Source organism: Pristiophorus japonicus, unplaced genomic scaffold (assembly GCF_044704955.1).
Source record: "Pristiophorus japonicus isolate sPriJap1 unplaced genomic scaffold, sPriJap1.hap1 HAP1_SCAFFOLD_1086, whole genome shotgun sequence".
Classification (NCBI taxonomy): domain Eukaryota; kingdom Metazoa; phylum Chordata; class Chondrichthyes; family Pristiophoridae; genus Pristiophorus; species Pristiophorus japonicus.
Window position 1 is genome coordinate 88,093 of NW_027250741.1, and position 17,304 is coordinate 105,396.

Here is a 17,304-nt window from a genome sequence, read left to right on the forward strand (position 1 = left end):
CAAGTCTTCCTCGATTTCAAGGGACTGCCTATGATGATGATAGTCAGAGAGCCAGTGGGTAGAAGGCAGATGTGTTGAGAGTCAGGTCGGGCACAACAACTAATACAAAGGCAAAATACTGCGAAGGTTGGAAATCTGAACCACAAACAGAAAATGCTGGAAACGTTAACTCTGTTTCTCTCTCTGCAGTTGCTGCCTGGCCTGCTGAGTGTTTCCATGATTTTGTGTGTTGTATTATAGGCAGCAAGCCCAACACTGATTAAGAAAAAAAGAGGAGTCGGCCAGAGACAAAGAAGGTTTACCTGACACTAAGGTAGGAGAATGGGAGTCTGACAGGTGGGACAAACCTGTGGGTGGGCTGCCAGAACAAATTCCGTTTGGGTTGGGATCGATTTTAAAAAAATGAGATGGGCATTTCAGTTTATTAATGAAGGGTAATAATGAGATGGAGTGATAAATAATAACATAAGAATTAGGAGTAGGTCATTCAGCCCCTCGAGCCTGCTCCGCCATTCAATAAGATCATGGCTGACCTCAACTCCACTTTCCTGCACTATCCCCATATCCCTTGATTCCCTTAATATCCAAAAATCTATCGATCTCGGTCTTGAATATACTCAACAACTGAGCCTCCACAGCCCTCTGGGGTAGAGAATTCCAAAGATTCAACACCTTCTGAGTGAAGAAATTTCTCCTCATCTCAGTCCTAAATGGCCGACCCCTTATCCTGAGACTGACCTCTGGTTCTAGACTACCCAGCCCAGGGGAAACATCCTCCCTGCATCTACCCTGTCAAGCTCTGCATATTTCAATGAGATCACCTCTCATTCTTCTAAAATCTAGAGAATTTAGGCCTAGTCTATTCAATCTCTTCTCATAATATTCTACCCTTTCAAATTTAATGGTGATCAGGAAGTGGGGGAACTCTGACTGTGGCAGAACATTCGGAAGATGATAACCACTTAGACATAACTCTATAGACATCAATCACAATTTTCTACATTACATCAGTGAGAACACCTTTTAAAAAAGTGCTTAACTGCCTATAAAGTGCTTTGCGACATCCAGAGTTCGTGAAAAGTGCTATAGAAATGTAAGTTCTTCCTTTCTTTGACAAACAGTAGAATTACTGAACCGAACAAAGTTCTGTATGAGAATTCAGAAAGACAAGACCTATCTTATGTCACATACACACACGTCATACATAAAAAAAAGATTCTCAACAAATTCTTGCAAAACATTTACAGACCAGACATTTCTGTGTGGGCAGTCTGTTTCAGAGCCTATGTACCTGTATTGGTCTACAGATAGTTCAGATTTCTGCGCTAAAACAAAATGGACTCATCAGAACTTGAATGGAGCGACCTTGAATTAAGAGCAGCCTGTACTCCTTTGGTTTGGCGGCCAGCACTTCCCACAGCTGTGGGCCGAGGCAATCGCAGTTTGGGCAGAGTTTGAATCTCCAAACCTTGTGCTGAAAATGACAGAAAACTGAAAATAGGCAGCTTTCAGCTCGTGTCGGAACCCCTGGAAGGTGCAGCCTGTGCGCTTTTTAATTGAACAGGAGGTTATCAGGTTTTGATAGTGGAACTACAAGGATTCTGTACAAACTTTAAAAAAAAATACAATTATAACGCTTAATAGCAAACGAAAGGTGTCGCCACAGAGCAGTGGGACAAGAGCTAGCTCCTCAAATTCCCACATGATTGAGACGTGGATCTTGCGTGGCCAACAACGGAGCAGTGCCTCCTGCAGGGCAGGGAATTCACCACAGGGCGTGACGGAAGGAATCCACTTTGTTCAGTAATTCCCAGGCTGCCCATGTCTACTTCCTAATTCAGAGCAAAACTGGTGGAAGCTTGGGGCACAGCTGATGCATAGGCCAGAGAGAAAGCACGAGCAAGTCCGTAGTCAATGCACAGCATGACTTTGCACGTGTGAAATTAAAAATGCTTGCCAGGCACTTTATACCACGCTCCTTTGGATCAAAACAGCTAATCCCAAAATACCACAATTTCATCAATATGACTCTGGTTATTGCTCTTGTGAAATCTCCTCCTCTGCCCTAACCTTCAAACACACTCTTCCCTCTATCTGTCTCCCACCTGTGCTGCAGTCGAGATTCATCATGCCATTTCCTACTCTTAACTCCTTCTTTACCAGGATCTCAAAACTGTGGAATGATTTCCCTCTCGGCCGATGGTCCCTTTAAGCTGCGTGGCCGAGCAGCGCTTTGGAGATCCCGGGCAGCCTGCTCTTAAAGGGGAACAACTGCACAGAGCGCGGTATTCTGAATGGGCCGCGTAGCCCCTTAAAAGGAGCCTGCGCACCCCAAAAAAAGATTAATGGGAACATTGCTCTTCGCCTCCCCCCACCTACAGTCTTACAAGAGAGACTGAACAGACTAGGCCTATATTCTCTAGAGTTCAGAAGTTAAATGAGAGATGATCACCTACAAAATTCTTACAGGGCTTGACAGGATAGATGCAGGGAGGATGTTTCCCCTGACTGCGGAGTCTAGAACCAAGGGTCACAGTCTCAGAATAAGAGGTCAGCTGTTTAGGACTGAGATGAGGCAAAATTCCTTCATTAAGAGGGTGGTGAATCTTTGGAATACTCTGCCCCAGAGGGCTGTGGATGCTCAGTCGTTGAGCATATTCAAGACAGAGATTGACAGAGTTTTTGATATTAAGGGAATCAAGTGCAGGAAAGTGGAGTTGAGGTAGAAGATCAGCTGTGATCTTACTGAATAGTGGAGCAGGCTCGATGGGCCGAATGGCCGACTCCTGCTCCTAATTCTTATGCTTTTATGCAAGTTTTGAGAGCAGGATTTTTACTGCACTCTGAGAATTTAGTCCAGTGTGAGAGAGCCTACTGAAAGATAGTTTCACATCTCAGGGTTTTAGTAAACATTTGATTGCGACAATACAAAAAAAAGTGATGATGAATGTAGCCTAAAACCCAAGCACTCTAACTTCTGGAGTTAGCTCACCTTTTCTATTTTTTGTTACCTTGCTCGTGTCCTGCACTGTGAGCCTTGACTTAAGTGCATGCAAAATTTTTTTAAAGCTGCATGGTCAATAATTATTACAAACATTTAAATTAATTCCTCTGAAATTTGATTATTAGTTGCCAAGAAAATGAAACGCCATTTAACTTTCTGTTGCGGACCAACTGTATGGTATCAAAACGACTGCGGGTGCCTAGAAAACTGGAATATAACTTAAAAGGGAGGATTCAATAAGATGCAAAACCTTCCAAGCAGGAGGATTTGCATTATTGGGTTTGCAGTTTATAGAAAAAGAATCATAAAAATCCTATCACATTAAGGTCCTGAGTGATTAGATAATTAAAACCATTCAGCTCTAAAAAGTGCAGCGATTTGGTATTCCTTTCAGCTTTTCCATCCTCGCTGTTGGAGGATTTGTTACTATATCACCTGACATCACCACAGAAACCTCCAACCCAGCTCTCCGCTAGTACACTCAAAAACTGCAGCAGGTCTGACAATAGCGCATCCCCCTCGAGAGGCAGGCAGTACGTCACGTTGTTCCATATGTCCCGATTATTTATCTAACAATTAGTGTCTAAAGTATATACGACATGAAGGACCCTGCCAGTAACCTTCTTTGATGCCAAGCCATTTCTCCAACTAAGGTCCTGCTAACTTCAGGAGAACTGGTTCAATAGCTAAGATACTGGCTTTGAAAATCATTAATCATCATCATAGGTAGTCCCTCGGAATCGAGGAAGACTTGCTTCCACTCTAAACATGAGTCCTTAGGTGACTGAACAGTCCAACACGGGAATTACAGTCTCTGTCACAGGTGGGTCAGATAGTCGTTGAGGGAAAGGATGGGTGGAACAGGTTTGCTGCCTGCGCTTGATTTCTGCATGCTCTCGGCGACGAGACTCGAGCTGTTCAGCGCCCTCCCGGATGAACTTCCTCCACTTAGGGCGGTCTTTGGCCAGGGATTTCCAGGTGTCGGTGGGGATGTTGCATTTTATCAGGGAGGCTTTGAGGGTGTCCTTGAAATGTTTCCTTTGGCTTGTTTGCGTGAAGGAGTTCCGAGTAGAGCGCTTGCTCTGGGACTCTCGTGTCTGGCATGCGAACAATGTGGCCTGCCCAACGGGGCTGATCAAGTGTGGTCAGTGCTTCAATGCTGTGGATGTTGGCCTGGTCGAGGACGCTAACATTGGTGCGTCTGTCCTCACAAGGGATTTGAAAAATACTCCCAAAGACGGAGCTCATTCCACCAAAGAATAATACGCCAGCTTGTTTCAGAGATGACGATATGGACAGTGCAAACCAATGTCTTTCTGGTGTTACTTTATTCATATTTCCCCCTCTTGTTAGAAGAAATTTCTCCTCATCTCAGTTCTAAATGGGCAGCCCCTTATTCTAAGATCATGCCCTCTAGTTCTAGTCTCCCCCACCAGTGGAAACAGCCTCTCTGCATCCACCTTGTCAAGCCCCCTCATAATCTTATATATTTACATACCTCTCATTCTTCTGAATTCCAATAAGTAAAGGCCCAACCTACTCAACCTTTCCTCATAACTCAACCCCCTCATCCCCGGGATCAACCTAGTGAACCTTCTCTGAACTGCCTCCACAGCAAGTAAATATGGAAGCCAAAACTGCATGCAATATTCCAGGTGTGGCCTCACCAATACCCTGTATAACTGTAGTAAAACTTCCCTGCTTTTATACTCCATCCCCTTTGCAATAAAGGCCAAGATTCCATTGGCCTTCCTGATCACTTGCTGTACCTGCATACTAACCTTTTATGTTTCATGCTCAAGTACCCCCAGGTCCCGCTGTACTGCAGCACAATGCAATCTTTCTCCATTTAAATAATAACTTGCTCTTTGATTTTTTTCTGCCAAAGTGCATGACCTCACACTTTCCAACATCATCTTGCCAAATTCTTGCCCATTCACTTAGCCTATCTATGTCCTCCTGCAGCCTCTTTATGTCCTCCTCACACATTGCCCTTCCTCCCATCTTTGTATCATCAGCAAACTTGGCTAGGTTACACTCAGTCCCCACTTCCAAGTTGTTAATATAGATTGTAAATGGTTGGGGTCCCAGCACTGAGCCCTGTGGCACCCTGCTTGTTACTGATTGCCAACCAGAGAATGAACCATTTATCTCGATTCTGTTTGTCAGCCAATCTTCTATCCATGCTAATATATTACCCCTAACCTTGTGAACTTTTATCTTGAGCAGTACCCTTTTGTGTGGCACCTTGTCAAATGCTTTCTGGAAGACCAAATACACCACATCCACTGGTTCCCCTTTATCCACCCTGTTCGTTACATCCTCAAAGAATTCCAACAAATTTGTCAAACATGACTTCCCCTTCATAAATCCATGCTGACTTTGCCTGACCAAATTTTGCTTTTCCAACTGTCATGTTATTGCTTCTTTAATAATGGATTCCAACATTTTCCCAACCACAGATGTTAAGCTAACTGGTCTATAGTTTCCTGCTTTTTGTCTGCCTCCTTTTTTGAATATGATGTCTGCGCTCCTCCAATTCTGGTCTCTTGTGCATCCTCGATTTCAATCGCACCACCACTGGCGGCCGTGCCTTCAACTGCCTGGGCCCCAAGCTCTTGAATTCCCTTGCTAAACCTCTCCGCCTCACTCTCCTCTTTTAAGGCGTTCCTTAAAACCTACCTCTTTGACCAAGCTTTTGGTTATCTGTCCTAATTTCTCTTTGTGGCTTCATGTCAAATTTTGTTTTGTAACGCTTCTGCGAAGTGCCTAAATATAACCCAAACACAAGCTGTTGATGATCTCAGGTGGGCTGCTTTAATTGGCCTCGGTGCCCTCAAATTGAGGGGACAATCAGGCAGGATTCCTGCTGCTGATCACCAGCAGTGAGCCCTCCTTAAGCAGTTCCACATAGCCATCAGTTGAGGACAGCGTACCGCTCTGCCGTGAAGCCTCCCACAGTCAAACAGCATAGTAACGCTCACCGCCACAGCTCGCACAGGAACAATGTCAACGGGTTATGGTACCAGTTGCTTACGCAATTAGGAAGGTTGGGGAAAAATTGGCCCCAAAAAAAAGGGGGGGGGGGGATTTTGCAGTGTCCAGATAGTGCTTTATTCATGGTTTGCTCCTGTTAAAAAAGGTCACCGCATTCCCACTTTTGCATAATGCTTCACCTACATCAGTTTCATGACAAATTTCATTTAATGTTGCAATACAATTTTTATGGGCTCATAAATAATTCCGACAGCCATGTACTGCAGTCCTGCTGCAGTTACCTTCCTCCAGCAAGTTTGCAGGAAATGTGAAAAAGCTGAATGAATAACATTAGAGTGAGTGTAGATTCAAAATAGCTTGTCTTTTGCACCCCATTCCTTTCAAATTCTGGCAATAATTAAGGGATTTAAAAACACACAAAACCTTTGCATGGTACTTGCAGCGTTTTAGTACAATGCCAGTAAAATAAATTCCCACAAATAACTAGCTTCCTAGCAATACGGAATAATTTTAGTCTCAAATGTTTCCTTAAATTACAACTAATCTATAGTTTTATCGATAAAAATGAATTAACCTTGCACCTCGAAAGTACATCAGCAGCAGGTCAAGGCAAAACACTTTCAACCTCCACTTACTGCATTGCTGGGACATGGCCTCAGTCCTTGAATGAGTGAATGTCTAACACATCCTACAACAAACGCTGTGGCTTCCCATTAAATAGAGACTTTTGCAAGAAGGATCTATTGGTGCAAAGTCTGCAGACGACCGCTGAAACAATCTTAAGCAGGGTTGCCACTCGGCATAGTTGGCATATCGGTAATACACCTCAAGGCAAAAAATAAACAGCACCACACTTAGGCAAGTGCACTATAATGGCGGGATCGTCATGGTAAATGTCTACCATCCCTCAGCAGCCAGTGTTCAGAGTTTTATTTTTAACACTATTTTATTCTCTGTTTGAATGTCATGGTTTGATTATACTGCTGACCTTACAAAGGCCTTTGACACTGTTAACTGCGAGGGACTATGGAGCGTCCTCCTCCATTTCGGCTGGCCCCAAAAGTTTGTCGCCATCCTCCGCCTGCTCCACGACGACAAGCAAGCCGTGATCCTGACCAACGGATCCACCACAGACCCAATCAACGTCCGGACCGGAGTCAAGCAGGGCTGCATCATCGCGCCAACCCTCTTCTCGATCTACCCCGCTGCAATGCTCCATCTCACTCTCAACAAGCTCCATGCTGGAGTGGAACTAAACTATAGAACCAGTGGGAACCTGTTCAACCTTCGTTACCTCCAGGCCAGAGTCAAGACCATCCGGTCCTTTGTTGTCAAATTACAGTACACGGATGGCGCCTGCATCTGCGCGTATTCAGAGGCTGAACTCCAAGTCATCGTCAGCATCTTCATCGAGGAATACGAAAGCATGGGCCTTACACTAAACATCCGTAAGACAAAGATCCTTCACCAACCTGACCCCGCCACATAGCACTGCCCCCCAGTCATCAAGATCCACGGCGCGGCCCTAGACAACTTGGACCACTTTCTATACCTCGGGAGCCTATTATCAGCAAGGGCAGACACTGGCGACGAGGTTCAACACCGCCTCCAGTACACCAGCACAGCCTTCGGCCACCTGAGGAAGAGAGTGCTCGAAGATCAGGCCCTCAAATCTGGCACCAAGCTTATGGTCTACAGGGCTGTAGTGATACCCACCCTCTTGTATGACTCAGAGACATGGACCATATGCAGTAGACACCTCAAATCACTGGAGAAATATCACCAACGATGTCTCCGCAAGATCCTGCAAATTCCCTGGGAGGACAGACGCACAAACGTTAGTGTTCTCGATCAGGCCAACATCCCCAGCATCGAAGCACTGACCACACTCGACCAGCTCTGTTGGGCGGGCCACTTGGTTCGCATGCCTCACACAAGACTACCAAAGCAAGCGCTCTACTCGGATCTCCTACACAGCAAGCAAGCCCCAGGTGGGCAGAGGAAACGTTTCAAAGACACCCTCAAAGCCTCCTTGATAAAGTGCAACATCCCCACCGACACCCGGGAGTTCCTGGCCAAAGACCGCCTTAAGTGGAGGAAGAGCATCCGGGAGGGCGCTGAGCACCTCGAATCTCGTTGCCGAGAGCATGCAGAAATGAAGCATAGGCAATGGAAGAAGCATGCGGCAAACCAGACTCCCCACCTACCCTTTCCTTCAAACACTGTCTGTCCCACCTGTGACAGAGACTGTAATTCCTGTATTGGACTGTACAATCACCTGAGAACTCATTTTTACGTGGAAGCAAGTCTTCTTCGATTTCGAGGGACTGCCTATGATGATGATGATACTGCTGTCTTAGTGCAGCCAAGTCTCAACACAGGGCCCTTGCACAACTCATAGAAACATCAGAGTAAACTTAATATAAAAGACAAAATACTGCGGATGTTAGAAATCTGAAATAAAAGCAGAAAATGCTGGAGACACTCAGCGGGTCAGGCAGCATCTGTGGAGAGAGAAACAGAGTTAACGTTTCAGGTCGATGACCTGTCGTCAGATCTGAAAATAGTTTGCGATGCAACAGGTTTTCGAAGTGTTCGAAGACCATGCCCTCAAATCTACCAACAAGTTCATGGTCTGCAGGGCTGTAGTAATACCCGCCCTCCTGTATGGATGAGAGGCATGGACGATGTAGAGAAGACACCTCAAGTCGCTGGAGATATATCACCAACGATGTCTCCGCAAGATCCTGCAAATCCCCTGGGAGGACAGGTGCACCAACATCAGTGTCCTCGTCCAGGCTAACATCCCCAGCATTGAAGCACTGACCACACTTGATCAGCTCTGCTGGGCAGGCCACATAGTTCGCATGCCAGACAAGAGACTCCCAAAGCAAGCGCTCTACTTGGAACTCCTCCATGGCAAACGAGCCAAAGGTGGGCAGAGGAAACGTTACAAGGACACCCTCAAAGCCTCCCTGATAAAGTGCGACATCCCCACTAACACCTGGGAGTCTCTGGCCAAAGACCGCCCTAAGTAGAGGAAGTGCATCCGGGAGGGCGCTGAGCACCTCGAGTCTCAACACCAAGAGCGTGCAGAGGTCAAGCGCAGGCAGCGGAAAGAGCGTGCGGCAAACCAGCCCTACTGACCCCTTCCCTCGGCGAATGTCTGTCCCACCTGTGACAGCTTCTGTGGCTCTCATATTGGACTGTTCAGCCACCAAAGAATCACTTCAGGAGTGGAAGCAAGTCTTCCTAGATTTCGAGAGACTGCCAATGATGATGATGATTTAAGCAAGTAGAGGCGTGGGAAGGGGAGGAAAGAACAAAAGGGAAGGTCTGTGATAGAATGGAAGGCAGGAGAGATTAAATGACAAGATGGAAGATGGTGCGAGGCGAAAGGAGATTGTAATGGAACAAGTAAAGACCAACCTTTTTGTTCTTTTCTCCCCACCCTCCTTTCCCTGCCTCTGCACTTGCTTAAAACCTGTTACATCTCTAACTTTTTCCCAGTTCCGACGAAAGGTCATCGACCTGAAACGTTAACTATTTCTCTCTCTCTCCACAGATGCTGCCTGATTCCTGCTGAGTATTTCCAGCATTTTCTGTTTTTATATCGGAGTAAACTTGCCAGATTCTCCAAGGCCGTGGATCGTGCTGGTTGCCAGCCTTCGCAAATCTGTCAGGCTTGCTTTGACGCTGCCAAAGGTAGCGTGAGACGCCCGCACCTCGCAAGCCGACGGCAGCACAACAGGATGAAAGCAGCTCTTGCACGACCAATGGGATCTCTTAATTCACCCCCTCCAGCCACTACCAGCAATAGTGACAAGACCAGTCCATCACATCAAAGCTTCCCCCTTTGTGTTTGGAGCTCAAAATGTTCTCTCACTAGGCACAACTCAAATTTGGAAAGACAAAAACTCGAATTGTGCTGCTGGGTATTCTGCCTCCCTCTCCCCCGGTCATCATCATCATTATAGGCAGTCCCTCAGAATCAACAAAGACTTGCTTCCACTCTTAAAATGAGTCCTTAGGTGGCTGAACAGTCCAATACAAGAGCCACAGTCCCTGTCACAGATGGGACAGATAGTCGTTGAGGGTAAGGGAGGGTGGGACAGATGTGCTGCACGCTCCTTCCGGTGTCTGCACTTGATTTCTGCATGCTCTTGACGATGAGACTCGAGGTGCTCAGCGCCCTCCAGGATGCACTTCCTCCACTTAGGGTGGTCTTTGGCCAGGGACTCCCAGGTGTCGGTGGGGTTGTTGCACTTTACCAAGGAGGCTTGAGGGTGTCCTTGTAACGTTTCCTCTGCTGTGAAGGAGTTCCGAGTAGAGCGCTTGCTTTGAGAGTCTCGTGTCTGCCCAGCGGAGCCGATTAAGTGTGGTCAGTGCTTCAATGCTGAGGATGTTGGCCTGGTTGAGGTATAGTTCAACTGAATATTGTATGAACATTTTACATGCAAACTATTCCTGAAGTCCTAGGGACAATACTGATAGAACACAAGAACATAAGAAATAGGAACAGGTGTAGGCTATTTGGCCCCTCGAGCCTGCTGCGCCATTTAATAAGATCATGGCTGATCTAATCATGGGCTCAGTCCACTTCCCTGCCTGCTCCCATAACCCTTTACGAGACTGGTTAATGGTCAGTCACTGAAAAAGACTTACATTTATATAGCACCTTTCATGAACAACGGACGTCTCAAATCGCTTTACAGTCAATGAAGTACTTTTTAGACTGTAGTCACTGTTGTAATGTGGGAAACGCGGCAGCCAATTTGCGCACAGCAAACTCCCACAAACAGCAACGTGATAATGACCAGATAATCTGTTTTTGTTATGTTGATTTTGGGATAAATATTGGCCCCAGGACACAGGGGATAACTCCCCTGCTCTTTTTCGAAATAGGGCCATGGGATCTTTTACATCCACCTGAGAGGACAGACGGGGCCTCGGTTTAACATCTCCTGCGAAAGATGGCACCTCCGACAGTGCAGCACTCCCTCAGCACCGTACTGGGAGAGTCAGCTTAGATTTATGTGCTCAAGTCTCTGGAGTGGGACTTGAACCCACAACCTTCTGACTCAGAGACGAGTGTGCTACCCACTGAGCCACGGCTGACAATCGCACGAACAACAGCCATTTAACACAATTTGCAGGCGTGCACAGTACCAACTGTTGGTGTAAGAGATGGCTACGAGGAGGGGTCCAGCCAAGACAGTTGGTTTGCAGACATGTTCAGTGAACACATCACTGACATGGTTTTACCATGAAATTCCTTCTCCCCATATTTCTGCTGGCAGTTGGCTCTCCTGGAGTAATGGTACCTTTTACTGGCCATGGCCACACAAAGCTCTTTACAAGGAAACCCCAGGAGTTAGTGAGAGATGGCAAAACAAAGTGCAATTTGCTCTCTGCTCAGAGCTCCTAAAATTCTCTCTTTGCAGAACTAGATTGGTGCTTTTACTTTGCACGTCTCAATTCGGGAATGAGTTGTTCTACTGAACTTCCCACAGCCTCTTTCCTTGTTTGCATTCCCACCGGGCACCATTTTTCAGACACCGGCAGAGGCACAGCCAATGAATCCAGCAACAGTTCAAAAAGCAGGTCTCTGCTGCCTTCAGCCCAAGTCTGCCAGACAAGGATGTAAAAGGATGTGGTGCCAGGGCAAGGTGGATGAGCCATGATCCAACTGAATGACTAACAGGCCTGAGGTGCTGAATGGCCTCCTCATGCTCCGATATTCTTACGTTCCCACGTCGCCCCTATAGACGGCAGGTGAGCCCGTATGTGGAGTTGGCTGCACGTGTATAATGCAAAAGCCTCTTTAATTTAGTTGCTGGCCAAACCTACATCAGAATTTATACCCTGCAATAATCTAACACTATTCACCTGCCACATCCTGTGTAATCCTGGGAGCGGAACTCAGAATGTTTCTAAATTTTCACGCCAGGCTTGCTCCAGAACCTGAGGAGCAATTTTAAGCTCATACGAATTAGGAGCAGGAGTAGGCCATTCGGCCCCTCGAGCCTGCACCTCCATTCAATAAGATCATGGCTGATCTTCTACCTCAACTCCATCTTCCTGCACTAAACATAGAAACATAGAAAGTAGGTGCAGGAGTAGGCCATTAAGCCTTTCGAGCCTGCACCGCCATTCAGTATGATCATGGCTGATCAAGCAACTTCAGTACTCCATTCCTGCTTTTTCTCCATACCCCTTGATCCCTTTAGCTGTAATGGCCACATCTAACTCCCTTCTGAATATATCTAACGAACTGGCCTCAACAACTTTCTGAGGGAGAGAATTACACAGGTTCACAATTCTCTGAGTGAAGAAGTTTCTCCTCATCTCAGTCCTAAATGGCTTACCCTTTATCCTTAGACTGTAACCCCTGGTTCTGGACTTCCCCAACATCAGGAACATTCTTCCTGCATCTAACCTATCCAATCCCATCAGAATTTTTTATGTTTCTATGAGATCCCCTCTCATTCTTCTAAATTCCAGTGAATATAAGCCGAGTCGATCCAGCCTTTCTTCATATGTCAGTCCTGCCATCCCGGGAATCAGTTTGGTGAACCTTCGCTGCACTCCCTCAATGGCAAGAATGTCCTTTCTCAGATTAGGAGACCAAAGCTGCACACAATACTCAAGGTGTGGTCTCACCAAGGCCCTGCACAACTGCAGTAAGACATCTCTGCTCATATACTCAAATCCACTCGCTATGAAGGCCAGTATGCCAATTGCTTTCTTTACTGCCTGCTGTACCTGCATGTCTACCTTCAATGACTGATGTACCATGACACCCAGGTATCGTTGCACCTCCCCTTTTACTAATCTGTCACCATTCAGATAATAATCTGCCTTTGTGTTTTTGCCACCAAAGTGGATAACCTCACACTTATCCACATTATACTGCATCTGCCATGCATTTGCCCATTCACCTAACCTGTTCAAGTCCCCCTGCAGCCTCCTAGCATCCTCCTCGCAGCTCACACTGCCACCCAGCTTAGTGTCATCTGCAAACTTGGAGATATTACATTCAATTCCTTCGTCCAAATCATTAATGTATATTGTAAATAGCTGGGGTCCCAGCACAGAACCTTGCGGTACCCCACTAGTCACTGCCTGCCATTCTGAAAAGGACCCATTTATTCCCACTCATTGCTTCCTGTCTGCCAACCAGTTCTCTATCTACATCAATACATTACCTCCAATACCATGTGCTTTAATTTTGCACACTAATCTTTTGTGTGGGACCTTGTCAAAAACCTTTTGAAAGTCCAAATACACAACATTCACCGGTTCTCCCTTGTCCACTCTACTAGTCACATCCTCAAAAAACTCCAGATGTTTCAAACATGATTTCCCTTTCATAAATCCACGCTGACTTGGACCAATCCTGTCACTGCTTTCCAAATGCGCTGCTATTTCATCTTTAATAATTGATTCCAGCATTTTTCCCACCACCGATGTCAGGCTAACCAGTCCATAATTCCCTGTTTTCTCTCCCTCCTTTTTTAAAAAGTGGGGTTACATTAGCTATCCTCCAATCTATAGGAACTGAACCAGAATCCACGGAATGTTGGGAAATGATCACCAATGCATCTACTATTTCTAGGGCCACTTCCTTAAGTACTTTGGGATGCAGACTATCAGGCCCTGGGGATTTAGCGGCCTTCAGTCTCTTCAATTTCCCTAACACCATTTCCTGACTAATAAGGATTTCCCTCAGTTCTCCCGTCTCACTAGACTCTCGGTCCCCTAGTATTTTCGGGAGGTTATTCGTGTCTTCCTTAGTGAAGACAGAACCAAAGTATTTGTTCAATTGGTCTGACATTTCTTTGTTCCCCATTATGAATTCCCAGATTCTGACTGCAAGGGACCTACATTAGTCTTCACTAATCTTTTTCTCTTCACATATCTATAAAAGCTTTTGCGGTCAGTTTTTATGTTTCCTGCAAGCTTCCTCTCAAACTCTATTTTCCCCCTCCTAATTAAACCCTTAGTCCTCCTCTGCTGAATTCTAAATTCCTCCCAGTCCTCAGGTTTGCTGCTTTTTCTGGCCAATTTATGTGCCTCTTCCTTGGATTTAACACTATCCCTAATTTCCCTCGTTAGCCACGGTTGAACCACCTTCCCTTTTTTATTCTTATGCCACACAGGGATGTAAAATTGTTGTAGCTCATCCATGTGATATTTAAATGACTGCCATTGGCTATCCACCGTCAACCCTTTAAGTATCATTTTCCAGTCTATCCTAGCCAATTCACCTCTCATACCGTCGAAGTTTCCGTTCTTTAAGTTTAGGACCCTAGTCTCTGAATTAACTGTGTCACTCTCCATCTTAATGAAGAGTTCTACCATATTATGGTCACTCTTCCCGAAGAGGCCCCCGCACAACCAGATTGCTAATTAATCCTCTCTCTTTACACAAGACCCAGTTTAGGATGGCGGGTTCCTCGACATATTCGTCTAGAAAACCATCCCTAATACACTCCAGGAAATCCTCCTCCACCACATTGCTACCAGTTTGGTTGGTCCAAACAGTATGCAGATTAAAGTCACCCATGATAACTGCTGTACCCTTATTGCATGCGTCCCTAATTTCCTGATTGATGCCATCCCCAACCTCCCTCCTACTGTTTGGTAGTCTGTACACAACTCCCACTAACATTTTCTGTCCTTTGGTGTTTTGCAGCTCTACCCCTATTTGGCTCAAGTTTCAGCCTGAGTTGCTCCTATTTTTATGGAGCAATTAGTTGAGAATGGAACGTCTTAGAAATTGCAATTCTCGGCATTTAGTTTGTTCCAGCTCTAGTGAGTAAGAAGAGTTCCATTTTAGAACAGATTTTTTTTTCAAAGGGGGCGTGTCCAGCCACTTATGCCTGTTTTGCAAGTTTAAGCAGCGAAATCTTACTCCAAACTAACTTAGAATGGAGTAAGTGTAGATTTTTGTACACTCAGAAAAACCTTGCCGACACTGATAAATCAGGCGTAGGGAACGAGAGATTGGGGGGGGGGGGGGGCGGAGTTTACAAACAATAAACACTTCACTTTTACAAATAAAGAGCCATCATCAATAATAAATGATAAATAAATCAATAAACCAACCAATAAATAATCCAAAAAAATTGAAAAAATAAAAAATTTTAAAAAATTATCAATCAATAAATAAAAAATGATTTCTACTCACCGACTGCAGCAGCGGGAGCCCTCCAACAGCATGCTGGGATGCCCCCCCCAAAGTGTCTCGCTCTCTGCCGCGGTCAGTGCCTCGCTCTCTGCCGCGGTCAGTGCCTCGCTCTCTGCCTAGGTCAGTGCCTCGCTCTCTGCCTAGGTCAGTGCCTCGCTCTCTGCCGCGGTCAGTGCCTCGGTCAGTGCCTCGCTCTCTGCCTCGGTCAGTGCCTCGCTCTCTGCCTCGGTCAGTGCCTCTCTGTGTTGCTGACAGCGAGGGATGATGGGAGAGAGGCGGGACGGGAGAGTGGGGATGAGGAGAGAGGAGGTGGGGGCGAGAGGAGGTGGGGGCGAGAGGAGGTGGGGGCGAGAGGAGGTGGGGGCGAGAGGAGGTGGGGGCGAGAGGAGGTGGGGGCGAGAGGAGGTGGGGGCGAGAGGAGGTGGGGGCGAGAGGAGGTGGGGGCGAGAGGAGGTGGGGGCGAGAGGAGGTGGGGGCGAGAGGAGGTGGGGGCGAGAGGAGGTGGGGGCGAGAGGAGGTGGGGGCGAGAGGAGGTGGGGGCGAGAGGAGGTGGGGGCGAGAGGAGGTGGGGGCGAGAGGAGGTGGGGGCGAGAGGAGGTGGGGGCGAGAGGAGGTGGGGGCGAGAGGAGGTGGGGGCGAGAGGAGGTGGGGGCGAGAGGAGGTGGGGGCGAGAGGAGGTGGGGGCGAGAGGAGGTGGGGGCGAGAGGAGGTGGGGGCGAGAGGAGGTGGGGGCGAGAGGAGGTGGGGGCGAGAGGAGGTGGGGGCGAGAGGAGGTGGGGGCGAGAGGAGGTGGGGGCGAGAGGAGGTGGGGGCGAGAGGAGGTGGGGGCGAGAGGAGGTGGGGGCGAGAGGAGGTGGGGGCGAGAGGAGGTGGGGGCGAGAGGAGGTGGGGGCGAGAGGAGGTGGGGGCGAGAGGAGGTGGGGGCGAGAGGAGGTGGGGGCGAGAGGAGGTGGGGGCGAGAGGAGGTGGGGGCGAGAGGAGGTGGGGGCGAGAGGAGGTGGGGGCGAGAGGAGGTGGGGGCGAGAGGAGGTGGGGGCGAGAGGAGGTGGGGGCGAGAGGAGGTGGGGGCGAGAGGAGGTGGGGGCGAGAGGAGGTGGGGGCGAGAGGAGGTGGGGGCGAGAGGAGGTGGGGGCGAGAGGAGGTGGGGGCGAGAGGAGGTGGGGGCGAGAGGAGGTGGGGGCGAGAGGAGGTGGGGGAGAAGGTGGGGGAGAAAGGAGGTGGGGGGGGGAGGAGGTGGGGAGGGGAGGAGGTGGGGGGGGAGAGAGAGGAGAGGGGGGGAGAGAGGAGAGGAGGTGGAGAGAGAGGAGAGGAGGTGGAGAGAGAGGAGAGGGGGGAGAGAGAGGAACGGGGGGGGGGGGGGAAGAGGACGGGGGGGGGGGAAAGAGGACGGGGGGGGGGAAAGAGGACGGGGGGGGGGGAAGAGGACGGGGGGGGGGGGGGAAGAGGACGGGGGGGGGGAGAAAGAGGACGGGGGGGGGAAAAGAGGACGGTGGGGGGGGGGGAAGAGGACGAGGGGGGGAAAGAGGGAGGGGGAAAGAGGGGGGGGAAGAGGATGGGGGGGGAGGGGACGGGGGGGGGGGAAGAGGACGGGGGGGGGGGGGAAGAGAGGACGGGGGGGGGGAGAAGAGAGGACGGGGGGGGGAGAAGAGAGGACGGGGGGGGGAGAAGAGAGGACGGGGGGGGGGAGAAGAGAGGACGGGGGGGGGGGAGAAGAGAGGACGGGGGGGGGGGAGAAGAGAGGACGGGGGGGGGGGGAGAAGAGAGGACGGGGGGGGGGAAAGAGAGGACGGGGGGGGGGGAAAGAGAGGACGGGGGGGGGGGAAAGAGAGGACGGGGGGGGGGAAAGAGAGGACGGGGGGGGGGGAAAGAGAGGACGGGGGGGGGGGGAAAGAGAGGACGGGGACGGGGGGGGGAGAAGAGAGGACGGGGGGGAGAAGAGAGGACGGGGGGGGGGGGAAAAGAGGACGGGGGGGGGGGGGAAGAGGACGGGGGGGGGGGAAGAGGACGGGGGGGGGGGAAGAGGACGGGGGGGGGGGGGAAGAGGACGGGGGGGGGGGAAGAGGACGGGGGGGGGGGGGAAGAGGACGGGGGGGGGGGGGAAGAGGACGGG

General features: G+C 48.9%; 1 protein-coding gene across 1 annotated transcript in view; it reads right to left on the minus strand.

Moving 5' to 3' along the window:
- The window catches only part of LOC139241455 (coiled-coil domain-containing protein R3HCC1L-like), a gene marked incomplete at its 3' end in the record, with an annotated part of 94,439 nt that extends 79,166 nt beyond the window's left edge, over positions 1-15,273 (minus strand). The window contains exon 1 of the mRNA XM_070870015.1: positions 15,195-15,273. The remainder of the gene's footprint in view (positions 1-15,194) is intronic.
- Between the last annotated feature and the right edge of the window lie 2,031 nt (positions 15,274-17,304).